This window comes from Ranitomeya imitator, chromosome 3 (genome assembly GCF_032444005.1).
Source record: "Ranitomeya imitator isolate aRanImi1 chromosome 3, aRanImi1.pri, whole genome shotgun sequence".
Classification (NCBI taxonomy): Eukaryota; Metazoa; Chordata; class Amphibia; order Anura; family Dendrobatidae; genus Ranitomeya; species Ranitomeya imitator.
Window position 1 is genome coordinate 348,766,514 of NC_091284.1, and position 23,011 is coordinate 348,789,524.

The window sequence follows — 23,011 nt, forward strand, 5'->3', positions numbered from 1 at the left end:
TAAAGACACAGTATGAGGAGCAAGTGGGGAGATGGTGGCATATATGAGGAAACAGCCTGGAGGGATGGGTGCAGACTCAGTATGGTGAGTGGGGGGATGGGTGAGGACACAGTATGACAAATGGGTGTGCGGGTGCAGACACAGTATGATGAGTGAGGAGGGACTGTATGATGGGTGCAGGCACAGTATGGGAGGATGGGTGTGAATGCAGCATGGGAAACAAAGGGGGAATGTATGCTGACAGTACGGGAAGCTAATGGGGGTATGGGTGCAAACACAGTATTATGAGTTGGAGGATGGGTGTGGACAAAGTATGGCAAGTCGGGGTAGGTGTCTGGAGGTAGTATGGAGGTAGTATGGAGAGCATGTGGTAAATATATCAGAACATAGTATGGTTAGCAAGGAATATGTGAGAGGAGACAGTATGAGGTGGGAGGGGGAAACATTGGTGTAGATTATTGAGGGGAATAGTGTGAGGAGACAGTATGGGGTGAAACGTGTGAGTGGGCACAGAATCAAGACTGAGTAGTGTGGGGGGTTGTATTAGGGGACAGTGTAAGGGCACAGGCAGGAGGGGCAGTAAGCCAAGTAGGGTGAGTGTGATGAGGTGTCAGTACAGTGACTAGTGACAGTGCCCTATAGGGGGGACACAGTGTGAGAGATCAGTGTGAAGAGGGGGCACAGTATGGAAAGGTAAAGGCAGTGTGGAGGACTTGTACCATAAGACAGGCAATGTGGTGGTCATATTTTTGTGCAGGGAATATTAGTGATGGGTAGGGTTGAGCGACCTTGACCTTTTTAGAGTCGAGCCGTGTTTCGCGAAACCCGATTATCTTAGAAGTCGAGTCGAGTGGAATCGGCCGATTATTGCGAAAAGTCGGGTATCGCCCGAAACACGAAACCCAATGCAAGTCAATGGGAGAGCATAGTCGGCAGTGAGTGGAGGCCAGGAAAACACCTACACTGCCCATTTTAATGGCAAAAACATCCATTCTTGTTAAAGAAGCTTGTCAATCGTAATTTACCTTATAATAATTGGAAGGCATTTGAAATTGGGGGTCATTTGGCTAAAGTTGTGGGGGGTAGGGCTGGTTCAAGTAATTAGTGGGCCCAGTAAATCTGGACCACGTCACGGCAGTGGAGCAGGGAGAGGTAAGTATTTAAACTTTGCAAGTGCTGTGATCCTGAGCAAGCAGGGGGGCCCACTCGTTGGCATTGGCACTGGCACAGGGCCCCTCAAAGTACAGCGGTGTGTTTGCACGGCGGGGGCGCCTCCCACCGGCAGCAACACTTTTGCGTACTATGAGAGGCCCTGTGCCAGTGACGTCGCCAACTAGTATTCCTCCCCCCACCTGATGAAGGAACCTGCACTTTCATCTGCACCTTCCTCTTTGTCCCCGTGTAAGGTGGTATGGTATGTGGGAAGAGGAACCTGACTTTCAGCAGGGTCACAATCTTGCTGTGTAGCGTGCACGGGGAATTTTGCGTTATGGGTCAATGTACCAGCAGACTCATCTATCACTGGCTGGGCAATGGGCAGGATGAGGAGGAAACACAGATATAGGCCCAAAGAATAAAGTGGGCTAAATGCAGTTCAAAATTGGTAACACAGGACTAACCAGGGGGCATTGCAGTGGAGGACAACTGGAATGAGAGGCTGACACAGAGAGTAGGCCCAAATCAGTAAGTAGTCGAAATGCAGTTCAAAATTGGCAACCGTAGTAAACAGGCGGCCCAGCTTTGTTCAGTTTAGGAGAACAGCAAGGAGTGGCAGACACCAATAGTAGGCCCCAACCCAACTAGTAGGCCAAATGCAGTCTAACATTAACAACTACTTAACAAGAGCCTGAAAATGGAATTTCAGGACAGAAAACCAGGAGAACAGCAAGGAGTGGCAGACACCGATAGTAGGCCCCAAACCAACTAGTACGCCAAATGCAGTTGTTCCATTTAACTACAATTTCATGAGTGCCTGAAGATAGAAGTTCAGGAAAGGCAACCTGGAGAACACCTTGGAGTGGAACACACCATCTCTCTACACCCCATACCCAATTTGTAGGCCTAAAGCAGTGTAGTTTTCAACAACTACTAAACGAGAGTCGGAAGATCGAAGCAATGTGGACGAAACCTGGGGAACACCTTGGAGTGTAACACACCGTCTCTCTACACCCCATACCCAATTTGTAGGCCTAATGCAATGTAGTTTTCTACAACTACTAAACGAGAGCATGAAGATCGAAGCAATGGAGAGGAAACCTGGGGAACACCTTGGAGTGGAACACACCATCTCTCTACACCCCATACCCAATTTGTAGGCCTAATGCAGCGTAGTTTCCAACAACTACTAAACGAGAGCATGAAGATCGAAGCTCAGGAAAGGCAACCTGGAGAACACCTTGGAGTGGAACACACCATCTCTCTACACCCCATACCCAATTTGTAGGCCTAATGTAGCGTAGTTTCCAACAACTACTAAACGAGAGCATGAAGATCGAACCAATGGCGATGAAACCTGGGGAACACCTTGGAGTGGAACACACCATCTCTCTACACCCCATACCCAATTTGTAGGCCTAATGCAGCGTAGTTTCCAACAACTACTAAACGAGAGCATGAAGATTGAAGCTCAGGAAAGGCAACCTGGAGAACACCTTGGAGTGGAACACACCATCTCTCTACACCCCATACCCAATTTGTAGGCCTAATGCAGCGTAGTTTCCAACAATTACTAAACGAGAGCATGAAGATTGAAGCTCAGGAAAGGCAACCTGGAGAACACCTTGGAGTGGAACACACCATCTCTCTACATCCCATACCCAATTTGTAGGCCTAATGCAGCGTAGTTTCCAACAACTACTAAACGAGAGCATGAAGATTGAAGCTCAGGAAAGGCAACCTGGAGAACACCTTGGAGTGGAACACACCATCTCTCTACACCCCATACCCAATTTGTAGGCCTAATGCAGCGTAGTTTCCAACAACTACTAAACGAGAGCATGAAGATTGAAGCAATGGAGAGGAAACCTGGGGAACACCTTGGGAAGGCAGACACCGTTAGTAGGCCCTACCAAAGTTGTACACCCAATGCAGTTTTAAAATTCCTAGAGGCTGAAAACAAGACTATTGACGCTCAGCTTTTTTCAAAGGAACACAGCTGAATTGAGTGGCGCAGACAGACACAGGTAGTAGGACTCAAACCAAAAATGTGGCTCACTGCAGCAGAAAAAAGTTACAGGGGTACACAAGCTGCAGTGCTCTGGGCAGTGGAGGACAATTTCAATAGTGAACCGCAGACAGACTTTGTACGCCTACTATTAAAAAAAGGATGCTCTATGCAATTATAAATAGGTTCTAGGGGTACACGGGCAGCAGTGGTGTGGTCAGTGGAGGCCTAGTGGAAGGAGTGACCGCAGACAGGCATCGAAGGCCTAAAATAATAACACATGGCTGTAGGCAATTTTAAATTGGTTCCAGGGGTACACGGGCAGCAGTGGCCTGGTCAGTGTAGTAGTAGTAGAAAGAACGGACCGCAGACAGGCATCGAAGGCCTAAAATAAAAAAATTGGGCTGGCTGTAGGCAATTTTAAATTGGTTCCAGGGGTACACGGGCAGCAGTGGTGTGGTCAGTGGAGGCATATTGTAAGGAGTGACCGCAGACAGGCATCGAAGGCCTAAAATAATAACACATGGCTGTAGGCAATTTTAAATTGGTTCCAGGGGTACACGGGCAGCAGTGGTGTGGTCAGTGGAGGCCTAGTGGAAGGAGTGACCGCAGACAGGCATCGAAGGCCTAAAATAAAAAAATTGGGCTGGCTGTAGGCAATTTTAAATTGGTTCCAGGGGTACACGGGCAGCAGTGGTGTGGTCAGTGGAGGCCTAGTGGAAGGAGTGACCGCAGACAGGCATCGAAGGCCTAAAATAATAACACATGGCTGTAGGCAATTTTAAATTGGTTCCAGGGGTACACGGGCAGCAGTGGCCTGGTCAGTGTAGTAGTAGTAGAAAGAACGGACCGCAGACAGGCATCGAAGGCCTAAAATAAAAAAATTGGGCTGGCTGTAGGCAATTTTAAATTGGTTCCAGGGGTACACGGGCAGCAGTGGTGTGGTCAGTGGAGGCATATTGTAAGGAGTGACCGCAGACAGGCATCGAAGGCCTAAAATAATAACACATGGCTGTAGGCAATTTTAAATTGGTTCCAGGGGTACACGGGCAGCAGTGGTGTGGTCAGTGGAGGCCTAGTGGAAGGAGTGACCGCAGACAGGCATCGAAGGCCTAAAATAAAAAAATTGGGCTGGCTGTAGGCAATTTTAAATTGGTTCCAGGGGTACACGGGCAGCAGTGATGTGGTCAGTGGAGGCATATTGTAAGGAGTGACCGCAGACAGGCATCAAAGGCCTAAAATAATAACACATGGCTGTAGGCAATTTTAAATTGGTTCCAGGGGTACACGGGCAGCAGTGGTGTGGTCAGTGGAGGCCTAGTGGAAGGAGTGACCGCAGACAGGCATCGAAGGCCTAAAATAAAAAAATTGGGCTGGCTGTAGGCAATTTTAAATTGGTTCCAGGGGTACACGGGCAGCAGTGGTGTGGTCAGTGGAGGCCTAGTGGAAGGAGTGACCGCAGACAGGCATCGAAGGCCTAAAATAATAACACATGGCTGTAGGCAATTTTAAATTGATTCCAGGGGTACACGGGCAGCAGTGGCCTGGTCAGTGTAGTAGTAGTAGAAAGAACGGACCGCAGACAGGCATCGAAGGCCTAAAATAAAAAAATTGGGCTGGCTGTAGGCAATTTTAAATTGGTTCCAGGGGTACACGGGCAGCAGTGGTGTGGTCAGTGGAAGCATAGTGGAAGGAGTGACCGCAGACAGGCATCGAAGGCCTAAAATAAAAAAATTGGGCTGGCTGTAGGCAATTTTAAATTGGTTCCAGGGGTACACGGGCAGCAGTGGTGTGGTCAGTGGAGGCCTAGTGGAAGGAGTGACCGCAGACAGGCATCGAAGGCCTAAAATAATAACACATGGCTGTAGGCAATTTTAAATTGATTCCAGGGGTACACGGGCAGCAGTGGCCTGGTCAGTGTAGTAGTAGTAGAAAGAACGGACCGCAGACAGGCATCGAAGGCCTAAAATAAAAAAATTGGGCTGGCTGTAGGCAATTTTAAATTGGTTCCAGGGGTACACGGGCAGCAGTGGTGTGGTCAGTGGAGGCATAGTGGAAGGAGTGACCGCAGACAGGCTTCGAAGGCCTAACATAACAAAAATGTCAATACAATGGTATTGTCAGTGGCAGGCATTGAAGGATGTCAGCGCATAGACTAAACATTGGTGGAGCTGTGAGATAATTTTGCAAGTGGTAGAGCACTGTTTGAGCTGGGGGGGGAACTGTCTTGTGGCCGGCGGTACAGGCCCAGGGCCCCTCATATTACAACGGTGTGTCTCTCGTTGGGTGCGCACCACCACCGCCAGAGACACTTTATTGTACTAGGAGGGACCCAGTAGCAGTGCCGTCGACCAAAAGCGGGCACACCCACCTCTTCAGACAAACAGCACTCTCACGGGTGCTGTCGCCAAGTGTCGATACCACGGCCCCGTGTGGGGAGTTTGGTCATTTAGTGAGGTGTAAACATGTCGTATGCTGGACAATCAGGTGCAGAAAATTACGAGATTGGAAAAGGCATTCAGAATAGTCCACAGGCAAGACCTTTTCATAGGAAAGCTAGGTGTCAGCCGGGCAAGGTGGGGCAAAAGATTTCGAAATCCAGTTGTGGTTCATTTTAATGAAGGTTAGATCATCTACATTTTGGGTAGCCAGACGAGTCCTTTTTTCTGTTAGTATTGAACCTGCAGCACTGAATACTCTTTCTGATAGGACACTAGCTGCCGGGCAAGCAAGCTACTGCAATGCATATTCTGCCAATTCTGGCCAGGTGTCTAATTTTGATGCCCAGTAATCAAATGGGAATGACGGTTGAGGGAGAACATCGATAAGGGATGAAAAATAGTTTGTAACCATACTGGACAAATGTTGTCTCCTGTCACTTTGAATTGATGCTGCAGTACCTGTCCTGTCTGCGGTCATAGCAAAATCACTCCACAACCTGGTCAGAAAACCCCTCTGGCCAACGCCACTTCTGATTTCTGCCCCTCTAACTCCTCTGGTCTGCTGGCCCCTGCAGCTCGTGTGAGAACGATCACGGGCGCTGTGTGCAGGGAATGCCAGAAGCAAACGGTCAACAAGAGTTGATTGTTTGGTTGCTAATATTAGTTCCAAGTTCTCATGTGGCATTATATTTTGCAATTTGCCTTTATAGCGAGGATCAAGGAAGCAGGCCAACCAGTAATCGTCATCGTTCATCATTTTAGTTATGCGTGTGTCCCTTTTGAGGATACGTAAGGCATAATCCGCCATGTGGGCCAAAGTTCTAGTTCTCAAATCTGCGGTTGTGCTTGGTTGAGGGGCAGTTTCAGGCAAATCCACGTCACTTGTGTCCCTCCAAAAACCAGAACCCGGCCTTGCCGCGCCACCAATTTCCAGTGGCCCCGGAAAAGCTTCCTCATTAAAAATATAATCATCCCCATCATCCTCCTCGTCCTCCTCCTCCTCTTCGCCCGCTAACTCGTCCTGTACACTGCCCTGGCCAGACAATGGCTGACTGTCATCAAGGCTTTCCTCTTCCTCAGCTGCAGACGCCTGATCCTTTATGTGCGTCAAACTTTGCATCAGCAGACGCATTAGGGGGATGCTCATGCTTATTATGGCGTTGTCTGCACTAACCAGCCGTGTGCATTCCTCAAAACACTGAAGGACTTGACACATGTCTTGAATCTTCGACCACTGCACACCTGACAACTCCATGTCTGCCATCCTACTGCCTGCCCGTGTATGTGTATCCTCCCACAAAAACATAACAGCCCGCCTCTGTTCGCACAGTCTCTGAAGCATGTGCAGTGTTGAGTTCCACCTTGTTGCAACGTCTATGATTAGGCGATGCTGGGGAAGGTTCAAAGAACGCTGATAGGTCTGCATATGGCTGGAGTGTACGGGCGAACGGCGGATATGTGAGCAAAGTCCACGCACTTTGAGGAGCAGGTCGGATAACCCCGGATAACTTTTCAGGAAGCACTGCACCACCAGGTTTAAGGTGTGAGCCAGGCAAGGAATGTGTTTCAGTTGGGAAATGGAGATGGCAGCCATGAAATTCCTTCCGTTATCACTCACTACCTTGCCTGCCTCAAGATCTACAGTGCCCAGCCACGACTGCGTTTCTTTCTGCAAGAACTCGGACAGAACTTCCGCGGTGTGTCTGTTGTCGCCCAAACACTTCATAGCCAATACAGCCTGCTGACGTTTGCCAGTAGCTGTCCCATAATGGGAGACCTGGTGTGCAACAGTGGCAGCTGCGGATGGAGTGGTTGTGCGACTGCGGTCTGTGGACGAGCTCTCGCTTCTGCAGGAGGACGAAGAGGAGGAGGAGGGGTGTCATGATTCCAATGGCAGGGAATCACAAAAGGACAAGCACCAACGAGCTCTAGGGTGATGGAACCTGAGCTGACCGCGACCCTAAACCTGAACACACAAATAACAATAGCCGGGGAACGTGCCTACGTTGATCCTAGACGTCTCGCACCAGCCTAAGATCTAACTTCCCCTATTAGAAGAAACACAGACCTCTCTTGCCTCCAGAGAAATTCCCCACAGAAATAGCAGCCCCCCACATATAATGACGGTGAAATGAGAGGAAGGCACATACACAGTATGAAAACAGATTCAGCAAAATGAGGCCCGCTAAAACTAGATAGCAGAGCATACAAAAGTAAACTGCGCGGTCAGCAAAAAAACCTTCAAAAAACCATCCTGTAATTACTTGAACTCATGTTCCAACTCATGGAACATGAGGAGCAATTACAGCCCACTAGAGCAACCAGCAGCAAAGAAACAATTATATGCAAGCTGGACAAGACAAAAAATAAAGCAAAACGTGGAACAAGAAAATCAAAAACTTAGCTTGTCCTGAAGATTACTGAAGCCAGAAGCTGAGGTAACAAAACACTCTGATAACCTTGATAGCTGGCGGGGAAATGACAAGAAAGCCCGGTTAAATAGGAAACTCCCAAATGCTAATAGAACAGGTGGACACCAGAGACAGCAGAACACAAATCACCCAGTACCATTAGTAACCACCAGAGGGAGCCCAAAAACAGAACTCACAACAGTACCCCCCCTTGAGGAGGGGTCACCGAACCCTCACGAGAACCACCAGGGCGACCAGGATGAGCCCTATGAAAAGCGCGGACTAGGGTTGAGCGACCTTGACTTTTTTAGGGTCGAGCCGGGTTTCGCGAAACCCGACTATCTCAAAAGTCGAGTCGAGTGAAATCGGCCGATTATGGCGAAAAGTCGAGGATCGACCGAAACACGAAACCCAATGCAAAGCTAATGGGATTTTATTTTTTTTTTTCGCTCTCTCTCTCTCTCCCCTCCGTCCGTCCCTGAACTGAAAAGCTGGTGTTACACAGTGCAAATCGCTACAGCGCACAAGCGACAACATGGCGATAGGCGTCCACGCCCCTAAGACCTATGTCATCACTCTGCCCACGCCCCTTCATTGGCTGAAAAAAATGGCGCCAAGCACGTCATACGAAACGCGACTTTGGCGCGAAAGTCGCGTACCGCATGGCCGACCCCACACAGGGATCGGGTCGGGTTTCATGAAACCCGACTTTGCCAAAAGTCGGCGACTTTTGAAAATGAACGATCCGTTTCGCTCAACCCTAGCGCGGACCAAATCATCAGCATGAACATCAGAGGCAACCACCCAAGAATTATCCTCCTGACCATAACCCTTCCACTTGACCAAATATTGGAGTTTCCGTCTGGAAACACGAGAATCCAAGATCTTCTCCACAACATACTCCAATTCTCCCTCCACCAGCACCAGAGCAGGAGGCTCAAGCGAAGGAACAACAGGTACCTCATACCTCCGCAACAACGACCGATGGAACACATTATGAATAGCAAACGATGCCGGGAGATCCAAACGAAACGACACAGGGTTAAGAATTTCCAAGATCCTATAAGGACCGATGAACCGAGGCTTGAACTTAGGAGAAGAGACCTTCATAGGAACAAAACGAGAAGACAACCACACCAAGTCCCCAACACGAAGTCGAGGACCCACACGGCGACGGCGATTAGCAAACTGCTGAGCCTTCTCCTGGGACAACTTCAAATTGTCCACCACATGACTCCAAATCCGATGCAACCCATCCACCACCATGTCCACTCCAGGACAATCAGAAGGCTCCACCTGACCAGAGGAAAAACGAGGATGAAACCCCGAATTACAAAAGAAAGGAGAAACCAAGGTAGCAGAACTAGCCCGATTATTAAGGGCAAACTCGGCCAGCGGCAAAAAGGTAACCCAGTCATCCTGATCAGCAGAAACAAAACACCTCAAATAAGTTTCCAAGGTCTGATTAGTTCGCTCCGTCTGGCCATTCGTCTGAGGGTGGAATGCAGACGAAAAGGACAAATCAATGCCCATCTTAGCACAGAACGTCCGCCAAAATCTAGACACAAACTGGGATCCCCTGTCAGAAACGATGTTCTCCGGAATCCCATGCAAACGAACCACGTTCTGGAAAAACAGAGGGACCAACTCAGAGGAGGAAGGCAACTTAGGCAAGGGTACAAGATGAACCATTTTAGAAAAGCGGTCACACACAACCCAGATGACGGACATTTTTTGAGAGACAGGGAGATCCGAAATAAAGTCCATGGAAATGTGCGTCCAAGGCCTCTTCGGGATAGGCAAAGGTGACAACAATCCACTGGCTCGAGAACAGCAAGGCTTAGCCCGAGCACAAACCTCACAAGACTGCACAAAAGAACGCACATCCCTCGACAAGGAAGGCCACCAAAAAGACCTGGCCACCAAGTCTCTAGTACCAAATATTCCAGGATGACCTGCCAACGCAGAAGAATGGACCTCGGAGATGACTCTACTGGTCCAACTATCCAGAACAAACAGTCTCTCAGGCGGACAACGATCAGGTTTACCCGCCTGAAACTCCTGCAAAGCACGTCGCAAGTCTGGGAAGACGGCCGACAAAATCACCCCATCCCTAAGGATACCAGTGGGCTCAGAATTTCCAGGGGAGTCAGGCACAAAACTCCTAGAAAGAGCATCCGCCTTCACATTCTTTGAACCTGGCAGGTATGAAACCACAAAATTGAAACGAGAGAAAAATAGTGAACAACGAGCCTGTCTAGGATTCAGACGCCTGGCAGACTCAAGGTAAATCAGATTTTTGTGATCAGTCAAGACCACCACACGATGTCTAGCACCCTCCAGCCAATGATGCCACTCCTCAAATGCCCACTTCATGGCCAAAAGTTCCCGATTACCCACATCATAATTCCGCTCAGCGGGCGAAAACTTCCTAGAAAAGAACGTACATGGCTTCATCACCGAGCAATCGGAGCCTCTCTGCGACAAAACCGCCCCCGCTCCAATCTCGGAAGCATCAACCTCAACCTGGAAAGGAAGCAAAACATCAGGCTGACGCAACACAGGAGCAGAAGAAAACCGGCGTTTAAGTTCCTGAAAGGCCTCCACAGCCGCAGGAGACCAATCAGCAACATCAGCACCCTTCTTAGTCAAATCCGTCAAAGGCTTAACAACACTAGAAAAATTAGTTATAAAACGACGATAGAAATTAGCAAAGCCCAAGAACTTCTGCAGACTCTTAAGAGATGCAGGCTGCGTCCAGTCACAAATAGCCCGAACCTTGACGGGATCCATCTCAATAGTAGAAGGGGAAAAAATATACCCCAAGAAAGAAATCTTCTGGACTCCAAAGAGACACTTTGAGCCCTTTACAAACAAGGAATTAGCCCGCAGGACCTGAAACACCTTCCTGACCTGCTGAACATGAGACTCCCAGTCATCAGAAAAAACCAAAATATCATCCAAATACACAATCATAAATTTATCCAGATATTCACGGAAAATATCGTGCATAAAGGACTGGAAGACTGAAGGAGCATTAGAAAGTCCGAAAGGCATTACCAAATACTCAAAATGGCCCTCAGGTGCATTAAATGCGGTTTTCCACTCATCACCTTGCTTTATTCGTATAAGATTATACGCAGCCCGAAGATCAATCTTAGTGAACCATTTAGCCCCCTTAATGCGAGCAAACAAATCAGTCAACAAAGGCAAAGGATACTGATATTTTACGGTAATCTTATTCAAAAGACGATAATCTATACAAGGCCTCAAGGACCCATCTTTTTTGGCCACGAAAAAAAAACCTGCTCCCAAAGGGGACGAAGATGGACGGATATGTCCCTTTTCCAAGGACTCCTTAACATAATCCCGCATAGCAGTATGCTCTGGCACTGACAGATTGAACAAACGACCTTTAGGAAATTTACTGCAAGGAATCAAATCTATAGCACAATCGCAATTCCTGTGAGGAGGAAGCGAACTGAGCTTAGGCTAGGTTCACATTGCGTCAAGTACATGGCGTTAAACGGATGCGTTAAACGCATGTACAGAAACGGAGCAAAAATATGTGAAGTTCGTCGTCACGGTAACGCTAGCGTTAACGCATGTGATCGCGTTTTTTCATTTTGATGTCCGTTTACGAAGTATCCGTTTGTCTGCGTTTGTCACTGTCAATAAAGTTGTTCTTTTTTTTTTTTTTTTTCCCTTTTGTCATTGTCGGGTGTGGGCACAGACTCATTCTCCATTTTGAAAGCATTGAGTGAACTTCTGCTAGCAAGATGTTTGTGTCTGAGCTCGTCAGATTTCGCTTGATGCGGTTGCGACTTCGGCAGAGAAAGCGTAGTTCGCAAAGGAGATATTGGATCCACGAAGTGAATTTCTTGCGGAGTACATATGGTGCCTTTCACACCCTGTATGTGCAGCTTCGGGATCATCCCTTCAAATTCCAACGCTATCTACGGATGTCCATTGAGACCTTTGATGTTCTGCTCTCACATGTGAAGGATGAGATACATCATCATCGCAGCACTTTTCGTGAAAGCATCAGTGCGGAGCAACGTTTAGTAGTGACTGTGAGGTAATTATACATTTTTTTTATCATTCTATTGACAAAGACTAGATCTCGGTATCGTGTGGCCTAATGTTCATTTTGCAATTGTATATTATATTGTAAACTAGCCTTTAGATGATCATTAAAATCCTAATTTTTTTTTTTTTTTTTGAATGTCAACAGATATCTGGCTACCGGAGAAACTTTTGCGTCACTGCATTACTAGTTTCGACTTGGGAAGTCAACAATTTGTCAACTGGTTCGGGAAACTTGTGATGCCATTTGGAACAACTTGCAACCACTTGTGCTACCAACACCAACATCAGAAATGTGGCTAGCAATTTCCCAACAGTTCGAGGATGTGGCTAATTTCCCCAATTGTATTGGTGCCGTGGACGGAAAGCACATTCGGATTCAGAAACCTGCACATAGTGGTTCCCTCTACTATAAATATAAGAAATACTTTTCTATAGTGTTGATGGCGATTGCGGATGCCAGGTACCGTTTTGTTGCTGTGGATATTGGAGCTTATGGCCGGACTAACGATTCCAGAGTATTCAGAGACTCCAACATGGGCCAATGTTTGTACAACCAAAGTTTAAACATACCGTCATCACGACCTCTTCCGGGGACCGAAGGCCCAAGTTTGCCCTATGTTTTAGTTGGTGATGAGGCCTTCCAACTAGGACAAAATCTCCTCAAGCCCTACTCAAGCCGTAGTCTAGACTCCAGCAGGTGCATTTTTAATTATCGCTTGAGCCGGGCTAGACGTTATGTGGAGTGTGCCTTTGGGATTTTGACATTAAAATGGCGGATTTTACTAACCTGCATGCAACTGCAACCAGACAATGTGGACCGTGTTGTGAAGGCATGCATCTGTCTGCACAATTTTGTGGCGAGACATGAACCCCAGTTGGTAGACCCCAATGATTGTGAGTCGAACCTCAGTAGCATTGAATCGACTACAGTTCGTTCTGCCTCACAAATAATGAGGATTCGTGATCAATTTGCACACTACTTCACACATGAAGGCCAGGTTCCATGGCAAGACAGACACGTGTGAAAATAATTTAAAGTCTTCCGGATGTCGTGTAAAAAGTTACGTAGTGTAAAAAGTTATGTTGTTTAACCTGATGTCGTGTAAAAAGTTACGTAGTGTAAAAAGTTATGTTGTTTAACCTGATGTCGTGTAAAAAGTTACCTTATGTCGTGTAAAAAGTTAAAGTTAAAGTCATACAAGAATCTGAAATTTGAAACAGTTTACTAAATGTTTTTGTATTTTCCCAACAAACTGTTGGTACACAGGTGTAACATATGATATCCCATAGGGATGAAAAAAAAAAGGAAAATAGAAATTAACAACAAAACCCCCCCCCCAAAAAAAAAAATTCCAACGCGGTAATTGCACCTGGCTGTGGACAGTGAACTGTACTAAAGACTTTGGTACTGCACGGGAGTATTGTCTGCCCAACTATATGATGGACTGCTACATTGTCTTTGAGGTTCCACGCTCGTTTCACCCCGGCCTCTATATTGAGGGTTGTAGGGCGGCATGTCCAGTCTTCTTCTTCCCGATGGAGCGGGTTCCTCGGTGCCCACAAATTCCTCTACAAGCTCGTTAAGTCTTTGTCGAAACATAAGGTTTCTATGTGCTGGGATATTTTGTACTACAGGCACATAGGATAATAAAAGTAGCTTCCACTCATTAGCAGAGTAGACAGACTCGCGTGCTTGCAGCTCGGTAATTTCTCGTCTCAGGTCTTTGAGCTCACTGCGACACATGTCCTCTACCCGTTGGAGTCCATCCACGATAATTGCATCTGCTTCATCTTTTTGAGATGCTCGCTTGCGTCCACGCTGTGATTGCAACCGGGCACTCACACCTGTAGCAACAGTGCTTCTATCCGCAGATCGTGGCTCGCTGATGCCAGACACATCTTCAGGTTGCGTTGGTTCCACTGAAGAAGGCTCAAGTTCCTCTGCTGGTCTAGGAGCAGCGGTACTGCATATCGTGCTGTAACCCAAAAACAAAAATTACTTATTTTCCTTTAAACAATTTAGTCTCGCACACAGACCTTCTTGTACTTACGAGCGCTGAGACACTGTTTTCTGAAGAAAGAGCAGTTGGTCATAATGCACATACGGTGTCACCCGTTTGCCACTTGATCCGCTTGGTGCATTCTGACTGTTCCGGTAGTCACGGACAAAGCGATCGCGGATGGACTTCCAACGGGTATGGACAGCATCGGCTTTAAATTAAAAAAAAAAAAAAAAAAAAATATATAAAAATAGTAGATTGTGTTAAGATATAGGAAAAATTGTTCATAGTTTGCTACGATAGTTGATATATAAATAGTAGATAGATAGTTGTTAGATAAGAAATAGTGTAGAAATAGTGTATAGATAGATAGATATATAGTGTACAGATAGTTGATAATTGAGAGATAGATAGAAGACAACAAGTGGATAGGTTGATAGGATAGAAAATTTTTTTTTTTTTAACCCCTTCCCGACCTTTGACGCCACGTAGGCGTCATGAAAGTCGGTGCCATTCCGACCCATGACGCCTATGCGGCGTCATGGAAAGATCGCGTCCCTGCAGATCGGGTGAAAGGGTTAACTCCCATTTCACCCGATCTGCAGGGACAGGGGGAGTGGTAGTTTAGCCCAGGGGGGGTGGCTTCACCCCTTCGTGGCTACGATCGCTCTGATTGGCTGTTGAAAGTGAAACTGCCAATCAGAGCGATTTGTAATATTTCACCCATTATAACGGGTGAAATATTACAATCCAGCCATGGCCGATGCTGAAATATCATCGGCCATGGCTGGAAATACTAGTGTGCCCCCACCCCACCACTCCGATCGCCCCCCCACCCCCCCGATCTGGCCGGTACACTGCTCCGGCTCCCCTCCGTCCAGTGCTCCGCTCCCCCCCGTGCTCGTGTCCGCTCCCCCCGTGCTCCAATCACCCCCCCGTGCTCCAATCACCCCCCCTGCACTCCGATCCACCCCCCCCGTGCTCCGTTCCACCCCCCCGTGCTCCGTTCCAGCCCCCCCGTGCTCCGTTCCACGCCCCCCGCGCTCCGTTCCACCCCTCCCGCGCTCCGATTCCCCCCCCCCGTGCTCCGATCCCCCCCCCCGTGGTCCCCCCCCACCCTATCATACTTACCGATCCAGCCGTGGTCCCGTCCGTCTTCTCCCGGGCGCCGCCATCTTCCAAAATGGCGGGCGCATGCGCAGTGCGCCCGCCGAATCTGCCGGCCGGCAGATTCGTTCCAAAGTGCATTTTGATCACTGAGATATAATCTATCTCAGTGATCAAAATAAAAAAAATAATAAATGACCCCCCCCCTTTGTCACCCCCATAGGTAGGGACAATAAAAAAATAAAGAAATTTTTTTTTTTCCACTAATGTTAGAATAGGGTTAGGGGTAGGGTTAGGGTTAGGGGTAGGGTTAGGGTTAGGGTTAGGGGTAGGGTTAGGGGTAGGGGTAGGGTTAGGGTTAGGGGTAGGGTTAGGGGTAGGGTTAGGGGTAGGGTTAGGGGTAGGGTTAGGGCTAGGGTTAGGAATGTGCACACGTATTCTGGTCCTCTGCGGATTTTTCCGCTGCGGATTTGATAAATCCGCAGTGCTAAACCGCTGCGGATTTATGGCGGATTTACCGCGTTTTTTTCTGCGCATTTCACTGCGGTTTTACAATTGCGATTTTCTATTGGAGCAGATGTAAAACCGCTGCGGAATCCGCACAAAGAAGTGACATGCTGCGGAATGTAAACCGCTGCGTTTCCGTGCAGTTTTTCCGCAGCATGTGTACAGCGATTTTTGTTTCCCATAGGTTTACATTGAACTGTACACTCATGGGAAACTGCTGCGGATCCGCAGCGTTTTCCGCAGCGTGTGCACATACCTTTAGAATTAGGCTATGTGCACACGGTGCGGATTTGGCTGCGGATCCGCAGCAGTGTTCCATCAGGTTTACAGTACCATGTAAACATATGAAAAACCAAATCCGCTGTGCCCATGGTGCGGAAAATACCGCGCGGGAACGCTGCGTTGTATTTTCCGCAGCATGTCAATTCTTTGTGCGGATTCCGCAGCGTTTTACACCTGTTCCTCAATAGGAATCCGCAGGTGAAATCCGCACAAAAAACACTGGAAATCCGCGGAAAATCCGCAGGTAAAACACAGTGCCTTTTACCCGCAGATTTTTCAAAAATGGTGCGGAAATATCTCACACGAATCCGCAACGTGGGCACATAGCCTTAGGGTTGTGGTTAGGGTTAGGGGTGTGTTGGGGTTAGTGTTGTGGTTAGGGGTGTGTTGGGGTTAGTGTTGTGGTTAGGGGTGTGTTGCGGTTAGGGTTGTGATTAGGGTTATGGCTACAGTTGGGATTAGGGTTAGGGGTGTGTTGGGGTTAGTGTTGGAGGTAGAATTGAGGGGTTACCACTGTTTAGGCACATCAGGGGTCTCCAAACGCAACATGGCGCCACCATTGATTCCAGCCAATCTCGTATTCAAAAAGTCAAATGGTGCTCCCTCACTTCCGAGCCCTGACGTGTGCCCAAACAGTGGTTTACCCCCACATATGGGGTACCAGCATACTCAGGACAAACTGCGCAACAATTACTGGGGTCCAATTTCTCCTGTTACCCTTGTGAATCTAAAAAAATGCTTGCTAAAACATAATTTTTGAGGAAAGAAAAATGATTTTTTATTTTCACGGCTCTGTGTTGTAAACGTCTGTGAAGCACTTGGGGGTTCAAAGTGCTCACCACATATCTAGATAAGTTCCTTGGGGGGTCTAGTTTCTAAAATGGGGTCACTTGTGGGGGGTCTCTACTGTTTAGGCACACCAGGGGCTCTGCAAACGCAACGTGACACCCGCAGACCATTCCATCAAAGTCTGCATTTCAAAAGTCACTACTTCCCTTCTGAGCCCCGACGTGTGCCCAAACAGTGGTTTACCCCCACATATGGGGTATCAGCGTACTCAGGAGAAACTGGACAACAACTTTTGGGGTCCAATTTCTCCTGTAACCCTTGGGAAAATAAAAAATTCTGGGCTAAATAATTATTTTTGAGGAAAGAAAACGTATTTATTATTTTCACGGCTCTGCATTATAAACTTCTATGAAGCACTTGGGGGTTCAAAGTGCTCACCACACATCTAGATAAGTTCCTTTCAGGGTCTAGTTTCCAAAATGGGGTCACTTGTGGGGGGTTTCTACTGTTTAGGCACATCAGGGGCTCTGCAAACGCAACGTGACGCCCGCAGAGCATTCCATCAAAGTCTGCATTTCAAAACGTCACTACTTCAATTCCAAGCCCCGGCATGTGCCCAAACAGTAGTTTACCCCCACATATGGGGTATCACCGTACTCAGGAGAAACTGGACAACAACTTTTGGGGTCAAATTTCTCCTGTTACCCTTGGGAAAATTAAAAAATTCTGGGCTAAATAATTATTTTTGAGGAAAGAAAACGTATTTATTATTTTCACGGCTCTGCATTATAAACTTCTATGAAGCACTTGGGGGTTCAAAGTGCTCACCACACATCTAGATAAGTTCCTTTGGGGGTCTAGTTTCCAAAATGGGGTCACTTGTGGGGGGTTTCTACTGTTAAGCCACATCAGGGGCTCTGCAAACGCAACGTGACGCCCACAGAGCATTCCATCAAAGTCTGCATTTCAAAACGTCACTACTTCACTTCCGAGCCCCGGCATGTGCCCAAACAGTGATTTACCCCCACATATGGGGTATCAGCGTACTCAGGAGAAACTGGACAACAACTTTTGGGGTCAAATTTCTCCTGTTACCCTTGGGAAAATAAAAAATTGCAGGCTAAAAGATCATTTTTGAGAAAATAATTTTTTTTTTTATTTTCATGGCTCTGCGTTATAAACTTCTGTGAAGCACTTGGGGGTTCAAAGTCCTCACCACACATCTAGATTAGTTCCTTTGGGGGTCTAGTTTCCAAAATGGTGTCATTTCTGGGGGATCTCCAATGTTTAAGCACACAGGGGCTCTCCAAACGTGACATGGTGTCCGCTAATGATTGGAGCTAATTTTCCATTTAAAAAGCCAAATGGCGTGCCATCCCTTCCGAGCCCTGCCGTGCGCCCAAACAGTGGTTTACCCCCACATATGGGGTATCAGCGTACTCAGGACAAACTGGACAACAATATTTGGGGTCCAATTTCTCCCATTATCCTTGGCAAAATAGGAAATTCCAGGCTAAAAAATCATTTTTGAGGAAAGAAAAATTATTTTTTATTTTCATGGCTCTGCGTTATAAACTTCTGTGAAGCACCTGGGGGTTTAAAGTGCTCAATATGCATCTAGATAAGTTCCTTGGGGGGTCTAGTTTCCAAAATGGGGTCACTTGTGGGGGAGCTCCAATGTTTAGGCACACAGGGGGCTCTCCAAACGCGACATGGTGTCCGCTAACAATTGGAGCTAATTTTCCATTCAAAAAGTCAAATGGCGCGCCTTCCCTTCCGAGCCCTGCCGTGTGCCCAAACAGTGGTTTACCCCCACATATGAGGTATCGGCGTACTCGGGAGAAATTGCCCAACAAATTTTATGATCCATTTTATCCTACTGCCCATGTGAAAATGAAAAAATTGAGGCGAAAATAATTTTTTTGTGAAAAAAAAGTACTTTTTCATTTTTACAGATCAATTTGTGAAGCACCTGAGGGTTTAAAGTGCTCACTAGGCATCTAAATAAGTTCCTTGGGGGGTCTAGTTTCCAAAATGGGGTCACTTGTGGGGGAGCGCCAATGTTTAGGCACACAGGAGCTATCCAAACGCGACATGGTGTCCGCTAACGATGGAAATAATTTTTCATTCAAAAAGTCAAATGGCGCTCCTTCCCTTCCGAGCCTTACCATGTGCCGAAACAGTGGTTTACCCCCACATGTGAGGTATTGGTGTACTCAGGAGAAATTGCCCAACACATTTTAGGATCCATTTTATCCTGTTGCCCATGTGAAAATGAAAAAATTGAGGCTAAAAGAATTTTTTTGTGAAAAAAAAGTACTTTTTCATTTTTACGGATCAATTTGTGAAGCACCTGGGGGTTCAAAGTGCTCACTATGCATCTAGATAAGTTCCTTGGGGCGTCTAGTTTCCAAAATGGGGTCATTTGTGGGGGAGCTCCAATTTTTAGGCACACGGGGGCTCTCCAAACGTGACATGGTGTCCGCTAAAGAGTGGAGCCAATTTTTGATTCAAAAAGTCAAATGGCGCTCCTTCCCTTCCAAGCCCTGCTGTGTGCCCAAACAGTGGTTTACCCCCACATATGAGGTATCAGCGTACTCAGGACAAATTGGACAACAACTTTCGTGGTTCAGTTTCTCCTTTTACCATTGGGAAAATAAAAAAATTGTTGCTAAAAGATAATTTTTGTGACTAAAAAGTTAAATGTTCATTTTTTCCTTCCATGTTGCTTCTGCTGCTGTGAAGCACCTGAAGGGTTAATAAACTTCTTGAATGTGGTTTTGAGTACCTTGAGGGGTGCAGTTTTTAGAATGGTGTCACTTTTGGGTATTTTCAGCCATATAGACCCCTCAAACTGACTTCAAATGTGAGGTGGTCCCTAAAAAAAATGGTTTTGTAAATTTCGTTGTAAAAATGACAAATCGCTGGTCAAATTTTAACCCTTATAACTTCCTAACAAAAAAAAATTTTGTTTCCAAAATTGTGCTGATGTAAAGTAAACATGTGGGAAATGTTATTTATTAACTATTTTGTGTCACATATCTCTCTGGTTTAACAGAATAAAAATTCAAAATGTGAAAATTGCGAAATTTTCAAAATTTTCGCCAAATTTCCGTGTTTATCACAAATAAATGCAGAATTTATTGACCTAAATTTACCACTAACATGAAGCCCAATATGTCACGAAAAAACAATCTCAGAACCGCTAGGATCCGTTGAAGCGTTCCTGAGTTATTACCTCATAAAGGGACACTGGTCAGAATTGCAAAAAACGGCAAGGTCTTTAAGGTCAAAATAGGCTGGGTCTTGAAGGGGTTAAACATTTTCCGATGTTACGTCACCAATATTTACCAATTTTTTTCTTTGAGGTTGTCGACTTCTCCATGTATCGGGGATCAAAGTGACAGATTATTTGATCCCACAACTTCCGGTTCTTCACGATGTCATGGTGGGAGCTGTCGCTCTGGTCCCATATGGAGGGGTTGGCTTCCACAAGGTTAATAAGTGTCTCATTGTGGATAGTCAATGGCTCTTCGTCAACGACAATCCTTTTTTTTTTTTGTCGCTGACTTGGACTATGTAAACACAAAACGTTATGTTGATAGTGTCAATTTCACTGGATGGCCATATTCATATATACAGAGATAGATAGATACATAGATATAGCAATATATAGATATATAGATAGATAGATAGATGTAGATAGATAGATATACATTGATAGATAGATAGATAGATAGATACATGGATATTGATAGATAGATAGATAGATAGATACATAGATATTGATAGATAGATATATAGATAGATACATAGATAGATAGATATAGATTGATAGATAGATATTGATAGATAGATATATAGATAGATAGATACATAGATATAGATAGATACATAGATATTGATAGATAGATATATAGATAGATAGATATAGATAGATAGATATAGATAGATAGATACATAGATATTGATAGATAGATATATAGATAGATACATAGATATAGATATAGATAGATAGATAGATAGATACATAGATATTGATAGATAGATACATAGATATAGATAGACAAATAGATGGAGCGATAGATAGTTGATAGATAGTTTATAGGTATAGTAGATAGAAAGTGAATAGATAGATTGTTGGTAAATATTGGATAGAATATTTCTATTTTATATTTACCACTGGCAGTTGTGGCGACGACAGACGTCTAGGGACCTTTTTTCTTTTTTGTCCTCCTTGTGCCACAACCTATTGTGTATGTAAAATGTAAAAAAAAATATTTTAACATTAAATAATGTTAACATTCATTGGATCAATAAATTTATGCCTGAAAAATTCAACATGTGTGCTATGTACCTTTGTTGTTTTTGCGTGTTTTTTGGGGGGAGGTCTAACAGCCTCGGGCTCAGAAGACTCCTATTCACAATAAAACAATAAACAGGATTGTTATGTCTAGCTCAATACAATGGAGTTTCACACAACATGGTTTTTTAAAGTGCAAGCCTACCGACTCAGAAGAAAAAACCGCAGACACGCTGCTGCTGCTGACATCTGTATCCGACATCTGTGTGCAACAAAACAATACATTTTTAGTACACACACATCCGACGGACATTACAGACTCCCATGATGTATACAGAGATATATAATATATAGAAATGTACTTACAATTTAGCTACGGCAAAACACTCTGTCACGTGCAGGAGACTTTGTGTGAGTGGGATATTTTAATGGCCGAAGTCACATTTCCTGTCACATGACCACATGTGACCACCCTCAAACGCTATTAAAACGTGTGGTTCTATTTGGAAATTTTTCATGATTTGCGTCTGACTGCGTTTGCCATAGCCTTCTATGGCAGAATGAACGCTTCCGTTAGTAGTGCGTTAACTTGGCCGGACCCGAAAACGCTGCAAGCCGCGTTGAAGGTCCGTCAGAAAAACGTTATGTGACAAACGCATACCAATTTAGGGATGCGTCACGATGCGTCAGACAATGCAAGTCTATGGGCGCGTTAGTATGTGCGTTACATTGCGTTTTTACTACTTAAAAACGAGTCCGTTAGACGGACACACCTAGCGCAATGTGAACCCAGCCTTAGGCTCCTCAAAAACATCCCGATAATCCGACAAAAATACAGGAACCTCAGAAGGAGTAGATGAAGCGATAGAAATCGGAGGTGCATCATCATGAACCCCCTGACATCCCCAGCTTAACACAGACATCACCTTCCAGTCCAAGACTGGATTATGAGTTTGTAACCATGGCAGACCAAGTACTAGAACATCATGTAAATTATACAATACCAGGAAGCGAATCACCTCCTGATGAACGGGAGTCATACGCATGGTCACTTGTGTCCAGTACTGAGGTTTATTCGTAGCCAAAGGTGTAGAGTCAATTCCCTTCAAAGGAATAGGGACTTCCAGAGGCTCAAGACTAAACCCACAACGCTTGGCAAATGACCAATCCATAAGACTCAGGGCAGCGCCTGAATCTACATAGGCATCGACGGAAATGGATGATAATGAACAAATCAGAGTCACAGACAGAATGAACTTAGACTGTAACGTACTAATGGCAACAGACTTATCAACCTTTTTTGTGCGTTTAGAGCATGCTGATATAACATGAGCTGAATCACCACAATAAAAGCACAACCCATTTTTCCGCCTATAGTTTTGCCGTTCACTTCTAGACTGAACTCTATCACATTGCATTGTCTCAAGTGCCTGTTCAGGAGACACCGCCAAATGGTGCACAGGTTTGCGCTCCCGTAAACGCCGATCAATCTGAATAGCCATAGTCATAGACTCATTCAGACCCGTAGGCGCAGGGAACCCCACCATAACATCTTTAATGGCCTCAGAAAGGCCATCTCTGAACTTTGCAGCCAGGGCGCACTCATTCCACTGAGTAAGCACTGACCATTTCCGAAATTTTTGACAATATATTTCTGCTTCATCTTGCCCCTGAGAGAGAGCTAATAAAGCTTTTTCTGCCTGAATCTCCTGGTTAGGTTCCTCATAGAGCAAACCCAATGCCAGAAAAAACGCATCCACATTAAGCAACGCAGGATCCCCTGGTGCCAATGCAAATGCCCAATTTTGAGGGTCACCCCGCAGGAAAGATATAATAATCTTAACCTGCTGAGCAGGGTCTCCAGAAGAGCGAGATTTCAAAGAAAGGAACAGCTTGCAATTGTTCCTAAAATTCAGAAA